Genomic DNA, 20,992 nt, shown 5'->3' on the forward strand with positions numbered 1-20,992 from the left:
TTTTGCAATGTTTCCTTTTTCAGCGTTTGCTTATTTTCCGTGTCTACTTGCGTATAAAATTTTATGTAAAAGTGTGTGTACGTTGCCTATAAATTCCAAAACCGCTGAATCGATAAATTTGATCAATTTTGGTAAGTTGTTGTGTGTATACTCATTACTACTTATAAGTCGAATCGGTCCCGCTGGAGTCGAGATATTTCTAAACATTTTATTAACTGCTTGATTTCGCTCATATTTCGAATATGTATTGGCTCCCTAAGCAGAAATATGTTTACCAAACATCTACCCTACTTTCTGAATATATTCCGGGAATTACTTGAGCGGGGTATAAATACTCTTTTAATTGGGTATATGGGAACTCAAAATTATTATGCACGCAATAGAGAATTTTTCAAAAACAGAGCATAGCTTCGACGAGCATATTGAATTTTCAGAAGAAACATTACACCGTACCTTTGATTTTGACTCTCGGGAGCTAGTAAAAGCGACCAAATGCATGACACAGTATAAAAAAAGTTTCGTGTATTGTAAATCCATAATTCATATTCTAAAAAAGTACCAAACTTTTGAGGAAATTAAAAAAATAGAATGTTGGTCGCATGTTTTTCAAGTTTTTGTAGGTTTCAGCTATACGATTTTCAGCTATACTTACTGAATGCATTACATGTCAACTTGATGCATAATTGATAAATGCACGTTTTGCCTTCCACTATAACCCAATATGATAAAGTAAAAGCCTAATCAACCAGCAACTCAAGCCACATGAGTTTACTGAGCAGAGCCTCAACTATTTTATATATGAGTGTTTTAAAGGCAACATCCACAACAAGCCATTTGATATGCAGGCCTTTTATCAAGTTCTGTATGGCATGAAATGCGCTGAAAATAATATAAAAACGTCGAATGTGGGTATAGTGTTGATCGATTTTTGTGCATTCTTTTAGTTGCAAATGAGTTGGTGAAATTTTTTTTCGACACGTCTCGTACCCTCCCACAACCACACCCGCCGCCAGAGCGCGTTTACTTTCGTTATTCATGAAAGCTAAATCACAAGTATAGTTAAGAATTTAACGGTATAAAGACGCAGTCCAAAAGCGACCCCTGGCTTCCGGACTATATATGTAATTGTCAACAAATCTGTAGTACGAGTATGCGGTCCCAGACTAAGTGCTTCTGTTTTAGGGATGTAAGTAGAGGAAATAAGTGCAAATACCGGCATTTGAAAATATTTTTCGGTAATCCCAAAATATTGGAATCAGTTCCGAAATTAAAATTGTTTAAAACTCAATTCATAGCAAATACAAGTAATTTTCCAATAAATTAAATAGAACTGGATAAATGAATAGCCAGGAAGAAGCTGCGAAGTAGCAAACCAGTTGCAAAGCATTTCAGCGGCACTGCAACTCTTTCTTCCATGCTATTTTACTTATATTTTGCGTTTTAATAAGCGGTTACACCCTCTGGCTTAAAAACTAAGATGCTACTAAGGAAAGTGTTGGAAATTTCGAAAAAAATTATGGCATTCTTCTCTTCAGCGTAGTAAAGATTTTCAGGCTTATACCCTAACCGCATCAGCTTTATCCTAATTTGTTTTGCTTGTTGCTGTTTCACCAATTTCAATATTTTTTGTTGCAGTTTCAAGCACGAAAGTATTCGCTACTGCGCTGGCGCATTGCCAAAAACTAAATTATCGAAAGTTAACCTTTGCGTAAGAAAAATTACTTTCCAAGAGTAAGACTGCTCTTGCCATTACTTTTGATATTCTTCAGCTGGTCATTTCATTTTCATTCATTCGCAAAGTGATTCCTTTTCCTCGTTTACGTTTCTAATTTTATATAATTCGTTATTAGCCATAAAGCCAATAATCAATTTTTTTTAATAAAAAAACGTTTGTCGCTCGAATATTGATAAAAAGCTCAGCATAAAAATCTTCCAAATTAAATTGATTTGAGATCTGTGTCAACCCGCAAAGAATTATAAATAATCGGAAGGCTAATATTTGGGTCAATCACTAAAACAACTGTCTTGTAATCTCATTTATTCATCAATATTTCTACATTTGCTTCACATTGCGGTTCAGAGACTATTTTAAATAAAATTAATGTTGATGGCTTGGTGTTAACTATCAGCGTTAATGTAATTAAATTTTATAGCATCTATGTATTTTAAAATAACTGGTTTCGAAGCAATTAAAAAATGCAAACTGACGTCACAAATTGTTGGCTGTGAGTCTGGAGAATGCAGTTTGCCAGTTCTGAGTATTAAGGTACTCATTTAATATGTACATATATACATATACATACATACATATGCATAGATTGTGATATAAAAATGATACACGAAATTGGCTAATATCCTTCGAATGAAAAAAATTAATCAATTTTAAAGTTTTCCTTTTCATTTAAATCCAAATAGAAACAATGCGTAGAAATGCGTATTAATGTTTAGGTTGGTTGAAAAGTATTTATGGTATACACCATTTTAATCTTCCCCTTTCATTTTGACGCATATAAAACATTATATTTCGTTGTGTCAAGTTGAAAAGCAAATCGAATATGAGTCAGTAATAAAGTTATTATTTTATAGGAGATCTAAGTTTGACTAACCTTGAAATTAGATCTAAGTTGTGGAGATCTAAGTTTTACTAACCTTGAAATTACTGATATCGTAGACAGCAAAGTTGAACGAGTACTCCATATTTTACTCGAAGAATCACATATGGAAAAGCTATTCAGAAAGTCAGAGCCGCATTCGATCAGTCAGTACTACTCTATATTCTTAAAAACAAGCTTAGTCAATTTTAAAGCGGCGCTTCTGGCCGAATGACTTGGCGTGTGACTACCTTTCTGTAGTGCCTGAGCTCGAAAAGCCGGGCAACAAACATCGAACGATGAAGGAAGGACTTCAACGAGAGTATATTTTCGAAAAATGCGCGAGGCCATGCTCATATGTAAGTACGAATCTTGATAATGACATAGTGAAACTTTCCCATGAAACTGTTACGCGTATTACACTCCAACCCATATACATCCGACATCCACTTCTGTATGGCAGGATTCAATTTCCGCCCATCCGTCTGATGTTACACGTTGGAACTCTCATTGTCTATGAGCTTGTTTGATTACAAAATTTAACAGCCAGCTCTAACTAAATTTTACTAAATGTTATGTAGTTCGATCCGGATGGAATTTAGCCTTCCTTACTTGTTTTTATTGTTTCCATTCGAAACTCCCTATTGATGATTTTTCAATATTTATTTCTATATCTCTCATTATGCAAATTTTCCCTTTTTTCATTGATAGAAGAAGATTGATCAAATTTCAATTAGGTCAAATATTCGATACAAATTTTTATGAAAGATCAGAACTCAATTCGATTAAAAATTTACGATAAAAACTTAGTACATGTAATCCAGTAGCCTAATATAACTTAATATTTGCTTCACCCGACTTAGAAGGTTATTGCTTGTGTTTCAAGTCTCGCCAATGTTAATCGAAGAGGACTATGTGCTGGACCCCTTGAGCCATAATATTGACAAAAAGCGAAGAATCAGAGGTGTAATCGTCTACAGTGGCAGTCAGACTGCCTCACAGGAATTCACCTCTCTAACCACTTCTAAACTAGCTCGGTTGACCTATCATTTATATTCATAATTATTGCGTACTATTGCTATTATCATTACGGTAATACATGGAAATGACCTATCTGACCAATTATAGCACTTCTTTCCTCCTTTAGCCATCGAAATACTAAAATGTTTAGTAAATCATTGTGTCGCCAGGTCGAATAAAAGGTAGTTAATATATACATACATATATAATATGTATATGAATATGCATGAAGTCATACATAAATGTATTATTGCATTAGCTCACATCGTTGCCAACACAATTTCGATTGATTGTTGTAGCAATTAGGTCCATTGTTGGGCTGCGCTCACCAACAAGCGTGTAAAAAGCATAAAGGAATTACGAAAAAAAAAACTCACTGGAAATCAAATATAAATACCGCTTATAAACTGCTCTATGTTCACACACTTATATATGTGCATGCATATATACATATGTAAATATGTATATACATTTATACTTCTATACGTATACAGTATACAGTTTTCTCGACACTTTTTTGTTGAACCAGTTATTTCACTAGTACCGAAACCACTTGCAACTATTAACCTTTCCATTTTACTAGTAAGTCGATGACCTTAAAAAATTTTACAAAATGCGGTTAAGTAAAAAAAAGTTTAATAATACAATTTTCTTTCCTGCATTGCTCACTCTTTTTTATTTATATTTACCATATAAGTATTCGAGAAATAACCGCCGGTTTTGTTGGTCGAATTTCAATGTGCCGACCCAGCAAGCTTTTTATATTTATTTTATTGCTTGTTTATGTTTATTTTTTTTTTGTCGTCTTCGCTGCCATTTTCCTAAAGTTGTAATAAATTACAACAGAATTACTCATAATCGTGTACGTGGCTGCGTGCCAGTGTTCGTGCGTGAATATGACCACCACAGCGAGCCATAAATGCTAAAACTACGGTCAAAAGAGAAACGCAAATGAAATAAAATTAAAGTTTTCTATGAAAAATATGAACGTCGCGACGTTTTGAACACATGACCTAGTCTAAGCCCGCTTTTGGAGCGCCCTAACTGAGTCAACAAAGGTCAGACGAGAAATCAAAAAGCGAAGACGCGACTTACTGCTGGTAGGCATGTCGAAGCCAAAACCTGGGCATTCATAATAAACCTCCAATAGTGATTTGTTATACTTTTCTTTGTACGCACAGTAGTCAAAAATGATGCAATATGCAAAATGTTTTCTTACGCATTACCGCAATTGAAGGTCATTTGCTTTCATTGCGCTTGTGCCAGTAGAGGATTTCTATGAGTGGGCGTTCGCTTGAGTCGCGTGAATATACTCGTACTATATAAGTAGACGTTTATGCTAAAGAGTAGTGCCAAGGGATATATGTTCATGTAATTAGAAGAATGTGTGATATTTAAAAGATAGTGAAAAACATACCCACACACACATACATAAATATATAATTATAAAGAACGTGTGTTGGGAATAATAAAAACTGGAATGCTAATAGTTGGAAGTTTCAATTTGTTGTTGCAGTGTTGCCAACATTTTGATTTCAAAACATATCCAAAGCAGGAAAAACGAGTATTCTGCCAATTTATTTAAAAAATACGGCTAAACTATGACAAATATTCTAAAAAAACCTAAAATTAAGTGTATCACATTGGCATAGTGATCCACATTTCATTTCACTCATTCAAATTACACTGTGCTAGTTCAAAAAACGGGCCATTTCACGCAAAAGCTATGGAAAGCTTGCTATATATGTTGTCGATATTCCTTTCCTAGATTAACTCAATTAAGAAAGATTATCTGCGTTGAAGTTGTCATGATGCTCGGGTGATCCCTCCATATGATTGATAGATATTTGTTATGTGCGATAACAAAATTAGCCATCACCAGCCAACAATCCAAATGAAGTGCGAAGCGACAATTCTCCCCCAAAGAAAAGAAAAAGCAAAAAGTTAACCAACGAAAAATTTGCCATCACTTGAATAAACCAGTAGAAAAATACATACTAGCTGAGTTTGTTCACAAATTTTTATGTTGTAAAAAAAATTCCCATAAATATACAGGGTCCGGGACTCGAGGTGTAACCAACTTCAAACCGCTCGCGCAGCCGATGCACGCGCATCAACTGTTAGTTGACTAAATGACAGTCCAGACTATTGTTTACAAGCGCGCCGAATCATTTTGACGATAGTACACGCGAAAAAAGAAAATAGCATAGAAAGTAGCATCGCGAAACGTCATGGAGGTGGTCATCAAAAGACTGCAACGTCAAGTGAAATGGTTCAAAAAGTGAAGAAGCGACTTGTGCGAAATCCCCGTCGAAGTGCCAAGCAAATGGCGAAAGAACTGAAAATATCTGGCCGTAGCATCCGCCGCAGACTGAAAAATTATCTCAAAGTCAAGCCTTACAAGATCTAAAATGCGCATGATCTCACTCCAAAGCATCAACAAGTCAGACTTGAGAGAGCGAAGGAGTTGCTTCGCTTGCCCGAAAGAGGTCAATTTCCGAACATTGTGTTTTCTGACAAGAAAAATTTTCAAATTGAGCAATTCGTAAACTCCCAAAACGATAGGATTTATTTGACCGACCGTTTGAGAGAGATTTGAGTCATCGATTGGCCATCAGGAGGCAGCACCCGCCTCAGGTCATGGTTTGGGCCGCTGTATCCATAGATGGGAGCTCTCCAATCGTTTTCATCAATCCTGGCGTCAAGGTAAATGCAAAATATTATCAGGAAATTATCCTGGAGGTTGCTTTGAAGCTGGGCAGACAAACATTTCGGTGGATGACCATGGACGATTCAACAGGACCCGGCACCGTCTCACAAAGCTCGAGTGAACCAAGAATGGCTAAAAAACAACGTTCCGAACTTCATAATGTCCACACAATGGCTCTCAAATTCACCAGACCCGAATCCGATGGATTATTCTCTGTGGGCTATTTTGGAGAGCAAGGTCCGAACTAAAAGATTCACAAGTCTCGGCCCTGAAAAAAGCTATTGTTCGCGAGTGTGCCAAAATACCTGCAAGTCACATTCGGGTAACTTGCGATTCGTTTCTGGACCGTATCAAGGCCATAGTCAAGGCAAAAGGTGGTCGAGCAAAAGTAAATCAATTCTTAATTTTGTATTATTATCGAGTGCCGTACCCTATAGTACCCCTGTATATTTTTCGGTCGGCGTAGTCGAATTGGTTGGCACGTGACTACCATTCAGAAGTGCACAGGTTCGAGAAGCTGGGAATGAAACACCAACTGATAGAAATATAGTAGTGTTTTCTAATAGCTGTCGCCTCTCGGCAGGCAGTGACAAACCTCCGAGTGAATTTCTGTCAAGAAAAAAGCTCTTTATATAAAACCGCCTGTCTTTCGGAGGCGGCGTAAAACTATAGGGCCCTCCATTAGTGGCAAAACTTTAAGACGAACGGAGTGTCCACGTTTTTGTCGATCTAAATATAATTCGCGCACCTTAAAGTTTCGTCATTTGCGTGATTGGCGCCTTATCTTGTACATTTTTACCATGAAACGAAAAATTCGCGATATGTTTTCATAGTTTTTAGTTAACATCATGATTCGAAAGTGTATTTGGTATTATTTATTTATTTATTTAATTCAATTAATAGTCTAAAAAATACAGTATTTCTTACAGACTATGAAAACAGATTAATGCTAAATCATTAATCAAAGTAAAATTAAACTTATAATTAACTAGCTTCAATTGTAATGAGTAAAAGAAAAATATAAACTTTCTTATAACTTAAAGAGGAGGATTATTCATTTTAGTAAGACAAGAAAATGTAAAGTTTCTTACAGACTACATAGAACTAGGAGTATTTATATTATATATAAATAGAAATAATTAACAAAATCAAAGCTTAGAAAACTAAATTAACAAAATATACTCGGTAATTATTTAGAATTCTTACAAAGGAAAAAATTTTTTAATTGGGATTTAATTACATGTTTCGCCCTGGAAAAGTCTAGATCCAAAAGGGAGGCGAGATAGTTAATGTCAGACAGCGTTCTAACAAGAGGCGCTTTGGAACTATATAATGTCCTCCTAACGCCAACATGAAAAATTTTGACACGGCGAAAGTTCCTGCAAGGAACATTAAAATGTATTCTTTCTAGAAGAAACGGGCAGTCAATTAGTCCATTAACGAGATCGAAGATAAAAGAAACTGCCTGGAACGTACCTCTGTCACTTAATGGGCAGACACTAATCAAACGACAGCGTGAGACGTAAGACGGTTTGGGGTCTGAGAAATTGAGTGAATGTAGCGCGAAACGCACAAAAATTTTTTGAACCCTCTCCACTCGATTTATATGAACTGCATGATAAGGTCTCCAAATAAAAGAGGCATAATCTAATTTGGACCGCACAAACGCAGAGTATAAAATCTTACGAGTATATGGATCAGTGAAGTGCGATGAGTGACGTCTAACAAATGCGAGCATAGCAAGAGAATTGGAAGCGGCATAATTTAGGTGCGTGATAAAATTAAGCTTTGAATCAAAGAAGACCCCTAAGTCTTTTATCACATCAGACGAAGCAAGATATGTATAATTGATATGATAAGAGGTGCTGAGGGGGTTTTGAAGCTTAGAAAATGTGATTTTATGACATTTTTCAATGTTAAGAAATAGACGATTAATAAGGCACCAGGAAAATAAATTATTCAACTCAGACTGTAGGGCGGCTGAATCACTAGAATTTCTTATTTCAGCGTACACTTTTAGATCATCAGCATAGAGAAGAAAATTAGCGAAGGAAAAACACGAATAAATATCACTAATAAACAAAATAAATAACAAAGGACCTAAAATACTACCCTGAGGTACTATTACTATTGTTCAGCAAACTATGAACTTAAGCCCTTCACAGAGGGCATGCCTCCAGAAATATCGAAATAATAAAGCCGAAAGTAATTTGAGACGTTTGGCAGCGATAGTTTCTTGGCCACCTGTAAAACCCGCCAATTGGATTAAATTAGATATGCGTTTGCGTGTGTGTATGTGGGTATGTCCAAAGCATAATTACGTTTTGCATGGTTCACTGGGTTGCCTCGAAAACATTGCAATGTTAACTATTTTTAAATAAACATAAAATAAAATCAATACAGAAAAACAAAAGTAAAGAAAACAACAATAGACGTACGTAACTGACGAAGAAACAACAACAATAAACAATAACGAATGAACCGAATAATGACCACTGTCTGAAGTATGCAGGAATGCATTGTGCCAGACGAATTGAGGTGTACATAATTATGTACTTACATACAAACACATATGACTAGTTAACCGTATGTTTTCTTGTGTGTTTGTATGCACACATGTCTACAAGTAAACGAATGTAGACCAAGTGCGCTGGATGGTCTATGGCAACGACCGACCGACCGGCCACCAACCAACCAATGAACCAACCCAACAGCCGATCAGCCAACCATTTGGTGATGATGCCATTGTGTGAGGCAAACAGTACTTGGTAACGTTCACTTTTATGGGGTTAACAAAATAGTAATGTGTGCATGTATGTACGAGTATGTACATATCAAAGCATATACATAGACTATATTTGTTGTTGCCGATTAATTGCTTTTTTTTCTTAATGTATTATAAGCTAGAGTTTGCATTGAAATTGGGTTGGAATTGAAATTTGAATTCAAGCTGAGAGTGATGGGATGAAACCGTTTGACTGTAGCAACAAAAGTGTTGCAGTGCTGAGAAAGAATGAGAAGAAGCTAAAGTGGAGAGAAATTGGGGATAGAAGCGGATTAAAACAAACAAAAAATAAATAATCGCTACAAAAAATTAAAATGCCAATAAAAACTAAACAGTGCTGCCAATTTCAATTATTTTAATGAAAGCGAGAGTTCTTAATGATTTGCATAAGCGCGCGAAGTCAGACGAAAGCACCAAAAAAATCCGATGAGACAGCAAACGACAATGTTATGCGAATATATGCAAATACGTTTTTTATGGAATGGATTTAAGAAAAAAATGTTGACGCATTTGCAGAAATTTTAAATGTCTTACTACTGTTTTAAATTTGCAAAAATTAGCGATTAAAATTTTTTTCGAGTTGTATTTTGTCGAAATTGATGGTTTAAATTTACGAGCGACTATGTACGGCACAAAAAATAAAATGCAATAAAAAATGATGACGAAATTTTATTTCAAAGTGAGCATATATAAATGTTGTATAAATTAAAGGAAAAAAATACAGAATAGTGGTCACCAGATAAAAATAATAAGAATAAGAAAATGATAAGTATAATGGAATGATACACATTTATTAATAGAATGATACCATAAAAACAATCGAAAGAGTAATTCTGCCAATTAGCAGTAAACGCCTATATTAACAGTTTTTGTGCCTTTCTAAAATTTTCTGATTTTTCGTCAAATATCTTACTTAAAAAGAATTTTAGAACTTTTCTAGAAAAAAACGCTGAAATGCATTCGTTAAAAAGGAGGTTAAGGTCTTGAAACATTCCATAAAAGCATTGCCAAGAAAATCTACTAATACCTGAGAACATTGCACATGATATTTCTAAGAGAAAGTGACTCATAAAATATTTTAAAACTCATTTTAAACGCCTCATAAAAAATTATATTAAAAAAAAAAACCTTTGACGCTCTGTACTTCATTCTACAAAAGTGGTCAGCACATGATGCACTTTCAGAATTACATAGTCACTTTTCTGTTACAAAAGTGGTGTCGCGACAACGTAATTGAACTAATCTCAATCTTCTTGAAAGTTTAGTGAAAATGTAGACAAATGTTAAAGATGTGAGTGGAAAAAAGAGAAAATTTTAGGTAAATAAATATGTGAATGTAACAAAATATACACTCGCTGTGTCCAATTACTATAATTATAAATGCTTAGCATGTTTTGATATTTGGCCCGTAGAACCAACAACGCTATTGTGAAGCTATAAGTACTTGTAAGTAGTTTATTTGTCGATTACGAAGGCAAACATTGATAACAGATATTGTAATAATGCATTGAAAGTGTGTTCTGAGAAGCAATTCTAGAGATAAGTGATAACCAAAGAAATTGTCTTCTTATTTGCAACCTCTTTTCAGTAGATTCATTTTTTTTATGTATTGAATAATGAAGTAAAATTATGTTGTCATCGAGAAAGGGTATTTTTTATATGGCTTGCCCCAATTGGGAACCATATGTTTTCAATAAAATCTAATAAAAAAAAAATTTTAATCAGCTAACTAACTAACCATTAGTGAAAAAATTTTGATATTTCCACTGCGCCCCTATAAAACGGTCATTGGGTCAATTGCGTAAACTAAAAATGTAAAACGCTTTTATGGGTAATCAACATATTTTCAATAAAATAAAAAAAAAATTACAGAAAAAAATGTCAAATCTAAACCCTACTGGAGAGGCGATGTGCTCTGAGAATTTGATCCACCTCTCTTCTTAGTGGCAGAACAACTTTTATAAAAGGTTCTTTACATATCTCAAAGAAGCTTATTGAGCTTCAGACGGCTCCATTTACAAAATTTCTTCATTCATTACATATATGTAAAGGGTCTGCGGATAACATATCAATCCTTCAAACATTAACACATGAACATCTTTTGTCGATGCCAATCGCTCACCTCAAAGCTGCGATTTTAAGATCTCGCAGTTTTCATTTAAGGCAAACGATAAAGGCTCTTAGACGTATATTATCTTGCTCTGTGGTAGGACATAAGCAGAAACCCAATGCATTTTTTATATGTGAGGAATTGATCAGATATGATGATGATTTACTTTAAGATGACTATTATTTAAGAAATACTAGCGGTGCAAATATATCGCATCTTTCAGTGCTCAGTTGCACTATGGAGGGCGTAGTGTTCCATAAAATGGAATTTCTGTACGTATGTATGTTTGTACTTTCGTCACAGTGCCCACATATATCTGCGAAATATAGAATAGTTTACGCTTATCTTACTTCTTTTATCATATGAAAGTATATGTTGAGCCATTTTATCACTATTCTTTCAACATGAACAAGCGCAGCATCAGTACGTGCATAAAATTCGTCCGAGTCACGTAACGCATAAATGTGATCACGAAGCGAGTAGATTAAAAGTGTGCGCTCCTATTGGGTACATGCGGATCTTATCGACTAGCTCTGCCTTACCGAGAAAAGAAAGTATTTAATAGACCTCTATATACCTTGCCAAACTTCGAACAAATTCTGCTAAGAAAGCAAACTCGAACAAAGTCTGATGTGCGCAATTGCTATATCTGCCAAACAGGCCGATCAAAAATTACCCTCAAGTGAAGAAAGGAAGAAGAAGCGCGCCATCAATCCTTTGTAATTGATACCATCCATCTCAGCAGATTTGCCACTTCCGAGGGGGGAAAATACAGAACAACTTTCAGTTAAAATTCAGATTTGTGCTAAGTGCTTTCAAAAAATAAGCAGTTGAATTCAACATCCCTGTACCATTCGTCTGTCTCAATGTATTAAATAGTTCTGAAAATGGGGTCAAATTATCAGAGATATACCAGTCTTACCCTAAAATTTGAAAAGGAAAGTTGAATTACCAAATAGGAAAATAATGAACTCAATTTGAGTACAGGTGATTTTAAGTCTCCTACTTCTTCAATAGAGATAATGCCTGAGGGAGGGCAAGGATTTTTCAAATTAGTATGCCAAACAAAAGCACGTACTTGGAAGGAGGCAGTGTTTTTACAAGAATGAAATATTTTGAGTTTAGGTGCGCACAGAATTTCAAACTAAAGTGATTTCGCATATATGGGTAGGAGGTAACAAATCCCCATTTGCCATTTTATATGACATTTTTGTCGAACCTATCATGTTCAAGCCCACCGTGTATACAAAATTCATTACTCACATTTTTCAAATAGGTATTTCCCAAAATAAATTTTGCGCTCAGTAATTTTAAACCATCGGCCACACTTGATTTGTTAAGGAGGACACTTGTGCAATACAATATTTTAACAGGAGAAAAGTGTTTTATTATGGCATGTGGGAGATAAGTTTCATTACAATACGCACTAAGAATATTTAATTAAATATTACATAAACGCTTAATCTAAACTGGTATTCATTACCATTGAAATCAAATGCGCTGTTTAAAATTATTACAGAATCGTATACACCTATTCAATGCTTCATTCATTACGTATGTACATATATACATACTTAGTTTACCTTATGAGCAACATCAACTAAAACCTAAAGAGAAATAATTTGATAGACAAACAACATAGAATTAGAAGTTCGTCTATCGCTTAAGGCTTGCAACCTTAACAGCTCCCTTCTGGCCTCAAAAGACAGAAAGTCTAAATGCATATTTAGTTGTCGGTCTTTGAGCCTGTACGATTCCTGTAGAGCGATTTGTATGGAATAGATAACAAATAATAGAACAATATTTATTTCCAATACTCCGCAAAACAGTACAAGACGTGAAATCTATAAATAAGATCGTAAAGTACGAGTATCAGGATAATATGTCGAAGACTTTCAAAGTGACCCCTTTTTAAAAACTTCTACAAATTTAGCTCAAAAAAGAAGCCAGCTAACATAAACCGGTTCTGTATGCATGCGAAAAAATGTTAATACAAATTTACATAAATATAGGGTTTTTCAGTAAGAGTGCTTCAACTTTTGAACTTTTTTGAATAAAACACAAACGGTTTGACTTTTTTAACTAATTTTTTTTTTATTATCGAGTTTGAACATATACATTTAAGTATGAAATTCGATTTCTTTTGCATGACCACCGCGTGCACGTTTTACGAAGTCCAATCGTTGAACCCAATTTTCGACCACTCTTTTGCATAAATCGGCCGAAATTCCAGCAATTTCGCGTTCAATATTGGCTCTGAGCTCACAAATCGTCGCCGGCTTGTTACTGTAGACCAATGACTTCACATAACCCCAAAACGGGACGGCTTGTTAAATGCTCTTAAAGTAGCAGCAACAGAACGATTATTTTCATAAAAAATTTGCACGATTTGCAATCGTTGCTCAAGTGTGTAGCGTTCCATGATGAAATGTATACTAATGAAGTTTACAAATGACAAGCGAAAAATAAAAAATATTGCGTCGTTCGCCCTCCCTATCGGAAAAAAGTTGAAGCGCACCTATTGAATAACCCTATAGTTTCAGACACTCTCAAAATGATACAACTTTCATACATTCACTTGCATGACCCACTCCGAAGATTTTCAGTGTTAAAAAAATATCATTAAATTTTCGAACGTAACAAAGCAAAATTCTTTGGGAATATTTATAAATGAGATTTCATAAAATAAAAATTAATAATAAGAAAATTTATAAAACGATAACAAATAAAAAGCTTAAACCAACCTTTTAAACGTTTTTGTTTTCGTCGCAATTAGTTTGGGTTTCTGTATCTTCTTTTAGGGCAATTGATTTTCAACAACACCACCAGTAAGATTTGTCGTTGAGTTTTGTTGTTTATTTCAGATCGCAGAAATTAAACACACACACACTCACTTATGTAAGTCACATTTCTAAAACAAATGTTCGTATTTTTTTATTTTTTAATTTTCTTAGTAAATATTGTAATTCGACGGCACAAACATTAGTACGCACACATTGAAATATCGTTGGAAAAATGATGCAAAATTTTCGTATTATATTTTGCTCGTAAAATATTTAGTATTTTTAGCTTCGATTTTAGTACTCGTATTTAAAATTGATTATATTTTTCAATACTGAACGCACTTTCGTCGTATTTATAAAATATTTATGTTTTTGCTGTATATATATGTATTATATTTATGTATACAGCATGGCACATTCGCAGATAAATGGCTTCACTTTAATTGCAAGAAAAATTTTCGTTAATTACATTTTTGTATAATTTATTTATAACTTTCGAATAGATCGACAAATTGTCAATTTCTACTTTTGCGTTATAATTTACCTCAATATCCTAAAAAAAATTTAACACATTTTGAGGCAACCATGAGATTTGTTCATCGATTTAAAGACGAACGTGTGCTTTTTATATGTGTTTGGGTGTACACGCTTATTAGCAGAGCAATTGCGCATAAGTGTTGAAAAATTTGGAGAAATTGTCAGTTGTGCCAAGAAAACTATTTACATGACTTTTATTAATAGCATTTTTACCCCTTTAGCAAAATTGTTAGCATTGAACTTGAAATAGGAAAATTATTTATTTAAATATTCGCATAGCGAAAATTCTGAATTTTCCGCTGGCTGATTTAGTTCTTCCTGTTTAAAGTATCAGTTACAGTATTTTCAAAGCATAGCAAGAACGTTTTTAGCAACTGGCATAATTAAAAGTAGTGAAAACTATTAGTGCAAATGCCTATTGCTAACAGAATCTCAGCTTGAGTATATATTTATATAGTTATATACATATATCTACATAGCGTAGCAGTATGAAATATGGATATTGTCGGTGTTAATCTAACAGGTGGTCTGACTTGATTGAGGGGGCATAAATATATGAGATTGGCAATTTGCACCTAGTGTTTTTTTTTCAGATGTGTAACAAGTCATCGCGGTAAACTCGGAAGTGTTTTCAATTCTTTTTTGATTTATTAGATCATCAAAAAAATCTTCTGTATTGCAGAATTTTTGGCATACATATTCAGATTATATGGCAAACGTCAACATTTCTATAACATACTGGTCTGAAACTAGCCCCGATATGAAGCCTATCGAGAACTTTAGAACAAAGCATCGCTGATGACTCAGGTAACGAAGCGGAGTTTGACAAAGTGATCGAAGATGTAAAGGCAGAATTGGGTTGATGTGGCCTTAAGGTCTTCACAAAATTTTTTAAAACTAATACTTATCACAGTTCACTATATAATAAGAAATAATTAAATACAAAAATGCCGTAATAAATATAAATACGACAAGAGAAATTATGACTGTTCAACTAAATGGGAAAACTCCCATTTTTCCTAGAACAGAGACCATTTCAAAAAATCCTGCTCCATTAAGAATGCAAATATATATTTTGACTAATAAGAGTCAACGACAAAGGCTTTTGGAGATACTAATATACTATGCCAAAAACAAAAGCAGTCAGAAACTATTGGGAATCTGTGTCCTGTTCTGGGTATGGGAAGAAAAGTTTAAGAAACAAGGATCCGGTGCCTTAAAGCGACTGGCTTTAGACTTGTGTGCGTTGGCAACCGTCTTAACTTATCCTAAACTATGGCGACCGCCACATTCGCAAACCGTAGCATCTTCATATTACTATTTTTTCAATCCCTTTTGTATCGAAATTTGAATTCGATAATCACTTTAGGACTGCAGAGTTAGAATATGTAAACTGACTAGCAGGCATTGCCCACAGTTTTCACTTTAAACTTGAGATTATATTAGTGACTTAATTTCACTCTACTTTTAATTTTATTTATTTGTGAAGTAAAATTGTATTTATTAATGAAATAATTGAGTTTCTTATAATTCATTTTAGTCGGTAAATTAGTTCGACTTTTATACTATATTGTATTTCAAATTAAAGCATTTTTTATAATGAACGGAAACTGACCTACATTTTAGTCAAAAGCCCTAAACAAAAACAAGCATACACACAAACACATACTGGCACAACACGAGAAATAAACAAAGGAAAAAAGCGCACGCATATTAATTTTTCAACGGTTAGGCACCAATGTGGGGGCGTGGAAGTCAACAGCTCGGCTGAAAATATTTATTTCACACGCGCACAGTAATGTCTTGGATGCATAATTATATATTCTAAATTTAACTGTTTTTTTTGTTTTGTAATTTTTGGCACTTGTTGCTTTTTTAGGTTCCTATTCCGCGAGAAACCCCTTTTTTATTGCATGAATGAAAATGGCAATAAAAACAGTTTATATTTTTCTCTTTTCTTCTTCCAGAACTATTAAAAATTAAAATTAAAATAATACTAAAAATAATTTAAATATAATTATTTGTTAAAATGTTTTTTATTTTTTGTAAATTTTATAAAAACAATTTTGTGTAGAATTTTTCAGTATTTCTTTTAAAAAATGTAGTAATGTCTTTTTCAGCAGATGATGCGGACAATATTGAATTAGCGTATTTTTCGTACTTTATTTCGACATTGTATTTTTTATTGTTATTTGTTACAGGAATATTTATATTCAGTCATTCTTTTAGTGTTTTTGCTCTTTATTTTATAATTTCAGCTTTTCCAATTTCTCGAAAATTTTATTTAAATAATATTTACTTTACTAAATATTTATGTGTAATTCCCACAGTAAGTCAATATTATACCACAAAGCGTTTTTATAACTATTTTCTTGAAAAAAATTATATTTTTTGTAAGTGTTTAAATTTTAATTGTGTTATGAGCACGATTCCTCTTTTTTAATGAAATAATTTAAAATGATGGTAGGTTTTTTTAAGATTTGCAACACCAATTTCGAAAAGGTATATAGAAGAAATTTTTTCTATTTTTTTTTTAATATGTTTCTTAATGAAATAATTTTATTTCGATCAGCTTTTAAATTAGTATACTATGTTTTATTTTTTCTTTCTTTAGTAAAAAAAAAAATTTGTGAATTTATCGTCTCAATAAGAATTTTTTTTAATAATTTTTAATTTGGCAACAATAAAACTCGTCATTTTCTTGTAATAAAAAGTGTTTTAAAATTTGTTCTTGTCGTCATAATAATTAATAAAAAACGCTTTGCAACCTTTAAACAAATCAAATTTTAATATGGGATGTTTTGACTGATGTTTTTTGAAAAATCCCCAATTTGTCTTCTTCTTCAAAAATTTTGTTAAGTATTATTTTATAATATTTTAATAGGATTGAAACCCTTCCCTTTTAAAAGAAAAAATAAATAAATAAGAAATAGCAACTGGATTAGAATATTTCCACATATACTCAGACATATGCAATTTAGTATTTTTAATAAATTTCCATATTTTTTTCATCGATTTTAAGGTTTTATAAATTTTCATGAAGCTAGTTAACTGTTTCCGACAGCTTACTTTTATTTATTCTTATATATTTTTACATAAAATACGAAATTGAGGCGCAATTATTGCATACATTTTTTCATAAAGTGGAGCAAACAGCATGGAAAATTTGTAAACAAATTATTTGTGGACAGAATTTATATATTTGTATGTCAAAAATTTGCACAACGCCTGCACATATCTATGATAAGTACATAAAAATCACAAATGGAAAATATAAATATCTGCCTGTTTCGCAAAGCACGGCATTTCACGGTTCTTTGAAAAAGTTGTTGACATTTGTTGTACGACTTTGCATGTTTTAACTTTCAGAAAACGCGCTAAATATAGCTTTCAAAATACTTTTGCGCTAATTTTATTCTGTTTCACCACTCTCGTCGTTTAATATAAGTATACTGGAACTTTTTTTGTTTTTGGTTTTACACAAATAACAATTTTTGGTTCGCTCCACATTTATTCGTTTTTCTTTCCCCTTTTTTGTTTTTGTTATGGCTTAACTGCATCCACTTTAAATTTATTGTTATTGTCTTAACGGTAACGGCACCTTTGAGCACACGTTGTTTCGAAAATGTCACCAACACCAACAACAACACAAAGTTAACGCGCGCGCACGTAAGCAGAAAAAGTAGGAAAATGCAATGTTGATCCCCGAATGCGCAAGCTGACGATAGCAAATTCACCAAAACGGAAAAAATGAAGAAACTAATAAACAGAAGAAGTTTGACAAAAAAAGTACCAATGCGCGGGGAAAAGCTTTTACTGCACTCTATTTCACATGACTGTGCGGATAGAAAGGAAAATGCATACCCGTTATAATAGTCGTGCACTCTCGCACTTGGTGTTGTTCTTTTTTTTTTTTTTTTTTTGTTAAATGCTTGACACTTTTCCGCTTATTTTATTCGACTCTGATTTACTTTTCTTTTTTCTTTTGTTTGCTTGACTCTTTACAGCACGTTCGTTGGTTCGTTTGTTACAGCACGTTAGACTGGGCGACGAATTTTCTTGCGTTCACGTAGCGTTCAACACAAATGAAAAACTTGAACTGATCGGAAATTTCTCTGTTAACGTCTCAACAAGACAGCCAGACAACAACTCAGGCAAGGCACAAACACTCGCAAAGCACACAAAAAGCGAACAGCACTGGACGCGATCGCAATAGCGGCATGGCAGCAGCGCTGAGTGGCTGCGTCGGCAATTGCCGTTCGATCGAATGGAACGTCGACAGCGTCAGGCGAAGGAATAAACGCGTCGAAGTAGCAGTGACGGAGCGCGCAAAGAAATATTATGATGGGAGTGAGCGGCGCAAATGCTCATGTGGAGAGCAGCAAGCAGCGCGGAGGCTAAACTGTAAAAGAAGCTCGATGAGTTGCAAAACAAAACAAATGCTCAGGTAGCAGAAGCCGGGCTGTGCTGAAGACAACACTTTCAACGAAGAGGTCTAATAAGCAAACCAACAAAGCAATACAACGGTGCAGCATTAAAAGCACGCGTTAGCTACCAAAAGTTGTGAAGTTGCTGGGTGGATCACAATGACGTTGGCTGCGCGCGGCGAGAGCCGACGCGGCGTAAACTATTCTCACACATTGCCAAAAATGCTGACTTTACATTACTCATTTATTAAATTTTTTAATCGTAAATCAAAGAGTGATTTCAAAAATTGATAACACTTCGAAGGCACGTCAAAACTGCTAATAGTAGACATAATCATTAGATATATGAAAATGTGTGTGTGTTACAACAAGAAAATGAAGCAGAGACTAATCGTAGGGGTTATTTTCTCAAATTAAACAAATATTGAGGTGCGCCATATTTTGCAGCTGCAGCTACAACCGCAGCATAAAATGCATTCGTAGACGGCATGCTCACACAATTCACCTTTGTTGAGTCACACACATGCATATGTACGTATAGATTCGTATGTATTGCAGTGAGCCGTCGTTCGTGTATTCAAGGAAGTGCATTTAATGCTCACGAAGTCGGGTATACTGCTGAGTTAGCACAGTATATTTTGTCAAGAAAATCTGTGAACAATATTTGAGTAGTGAAGGAGTAGGCTGCATAGATGCACCGCAATTTACATGAACATATGACTAAATTTTTTTTTGTGATTGGTGGCTTCGAGGGCAATTTCGTAATTTTTCTACTTAAATTACAGAAGGTAAATAATTCAAAACCATTATAAATTTGTAAAATTTATACCTACCTATAAGCAATTTGGTTAAGGAAATTTTCATAAACAATTTCATGAAGTCTGCTTCTGTATTATTTTTATTTCTGGCTAGTAAAATGGAGGATGGTTCCATGTGTAGAAGTCCACGCAAGTGGGGAAAGTTACTGATCGCCATTCACTTGGGAGTGGCCAGGACGATTCTTCTACATATGGTTCAAGCAGCTCACAACGGCCGGGATTAGCCCACGTATCCTCTGGGTAGCTTCCGAACACCCGTTCGGGAGTGAGCTAACGTGAGAAGGCGAAGCATTCCAGGATAGCTGGTTGTGCGCTGGGTTTGGGACCCGCCACTTAAAAATCCCCCCCAATGAAAAGAATTAACAAGCCTCGGATGAGAACTGCCTTTACTGATGACGACCCCTGCAAACGAAATAAGGAATATGATTTGAGGGCATGCACCTGGAATGTCCGGTCCCTTAATGGGGAAGGTGCCTCTGCCCGGCTGGTTGATGTCCTCGTGAGAGTAAAGGCTGACATCACTGCCATCCAAGAGATGCGATGGACGGGGCAAGATAAGAAAACCATAGGACCTTGCGACGTCTACTACAGCTGCCATGTAAAGGAGCGCAAATTCGGTGTCGGATTTGTTGTGGGAGAGAGACTTCGTCGCCAAGTACTGTCGTTCACTCCGGTGGACGAGCATCTCGCAACAATCCGCATCAAAGCCCGTTTTTTTAACATATCGCTAATTTGCGCCCACGCCCCGACGGAAGAGAAGGACGATGCGACCAAAGATTCCTTCTATGAGCGCTTGGAACGTTCCTATGAGCGCTGCCCCCGCCACGACATAAAAATCGTGCTTGGCGACTTCAACGCCAGGGTGGGCAAGGAGGGAATTTTTGGTCCCACAGTCGGAAAGTTCAGCCTGCACAACGAAACATCCGGTAACGGACAGAGGCTGATCGACTTCGCCGGGGCCCGAAACATGGTAGTCATGCAGATCGATCATGTTGTGATAGATGGAAGACACGCTTCTAGTGTATTAGATGTACGCACGATCCGAGGACCCAACATCGACTCGGATCATTACCTTGTTGCAGCCAAGCTGCGCACCCGCCTCTGTGCAGCAAAAAACGTACATCTACCTGCGCAAAGAATGTTCGACATCGAAAAGCTGCAATCACAACAGACAGCCAGAAGATTCGCCACTCGACTCTCACTCCTGCTCT

At 34.9% G+C, this 20,992-nt stretch overlaps 1 protein-coding gene across 8 annotated transcripts in view; it reads right to left on the minus strand.

Annotated features, from left to right (window-relative positions):
• Window positions 1-18,701, minus strand: part of LOC128871750 (TLD domain-containing protein 2) — a 319,890-nt gene extending 301,189 nt beyond the window's left edge. For 4 of the 8 annotated variants that reach the window (XM_054113794.1, XM_054113784.1, XM_054113782.1 and 1 more), the window contains exons 1-2: window positions 18,401-18,700; window positions 13,961-14,436 (exon numbers count right to left, since the gene is read on the minus strand). The gene's annotated coding sequence lies outside the window, so the exon portion shown is untranslated. Of the gene's footprint in view, window positions 1-13,960; window positions 14,437-18,400 lie in introns of all 8 variants that reach the window. The other 4 variants (XM_054113786.1, XM_054113785.1, XM_054113783.1 and 1 more) reach the window with 2 other exon arrangements.
• Between the last annotated feature and the right edge of the window lie 2,291 nt (window positions 18,702-20,992).

The sequence above is a fragment of the Anastrepha ludens genome, chromosome 2, assembly GCF_028408465.1.
Source record: "Anastrepha ludens isolate Willacy chromosome 2, idAnaLude1.1, whole genome shotgun sequence".
NCBI lineage: Eukaryota > Metazoa > Arthropoda > Insecta > Diptera > Tephritidae > Anastrepha > Anastrepha ludens.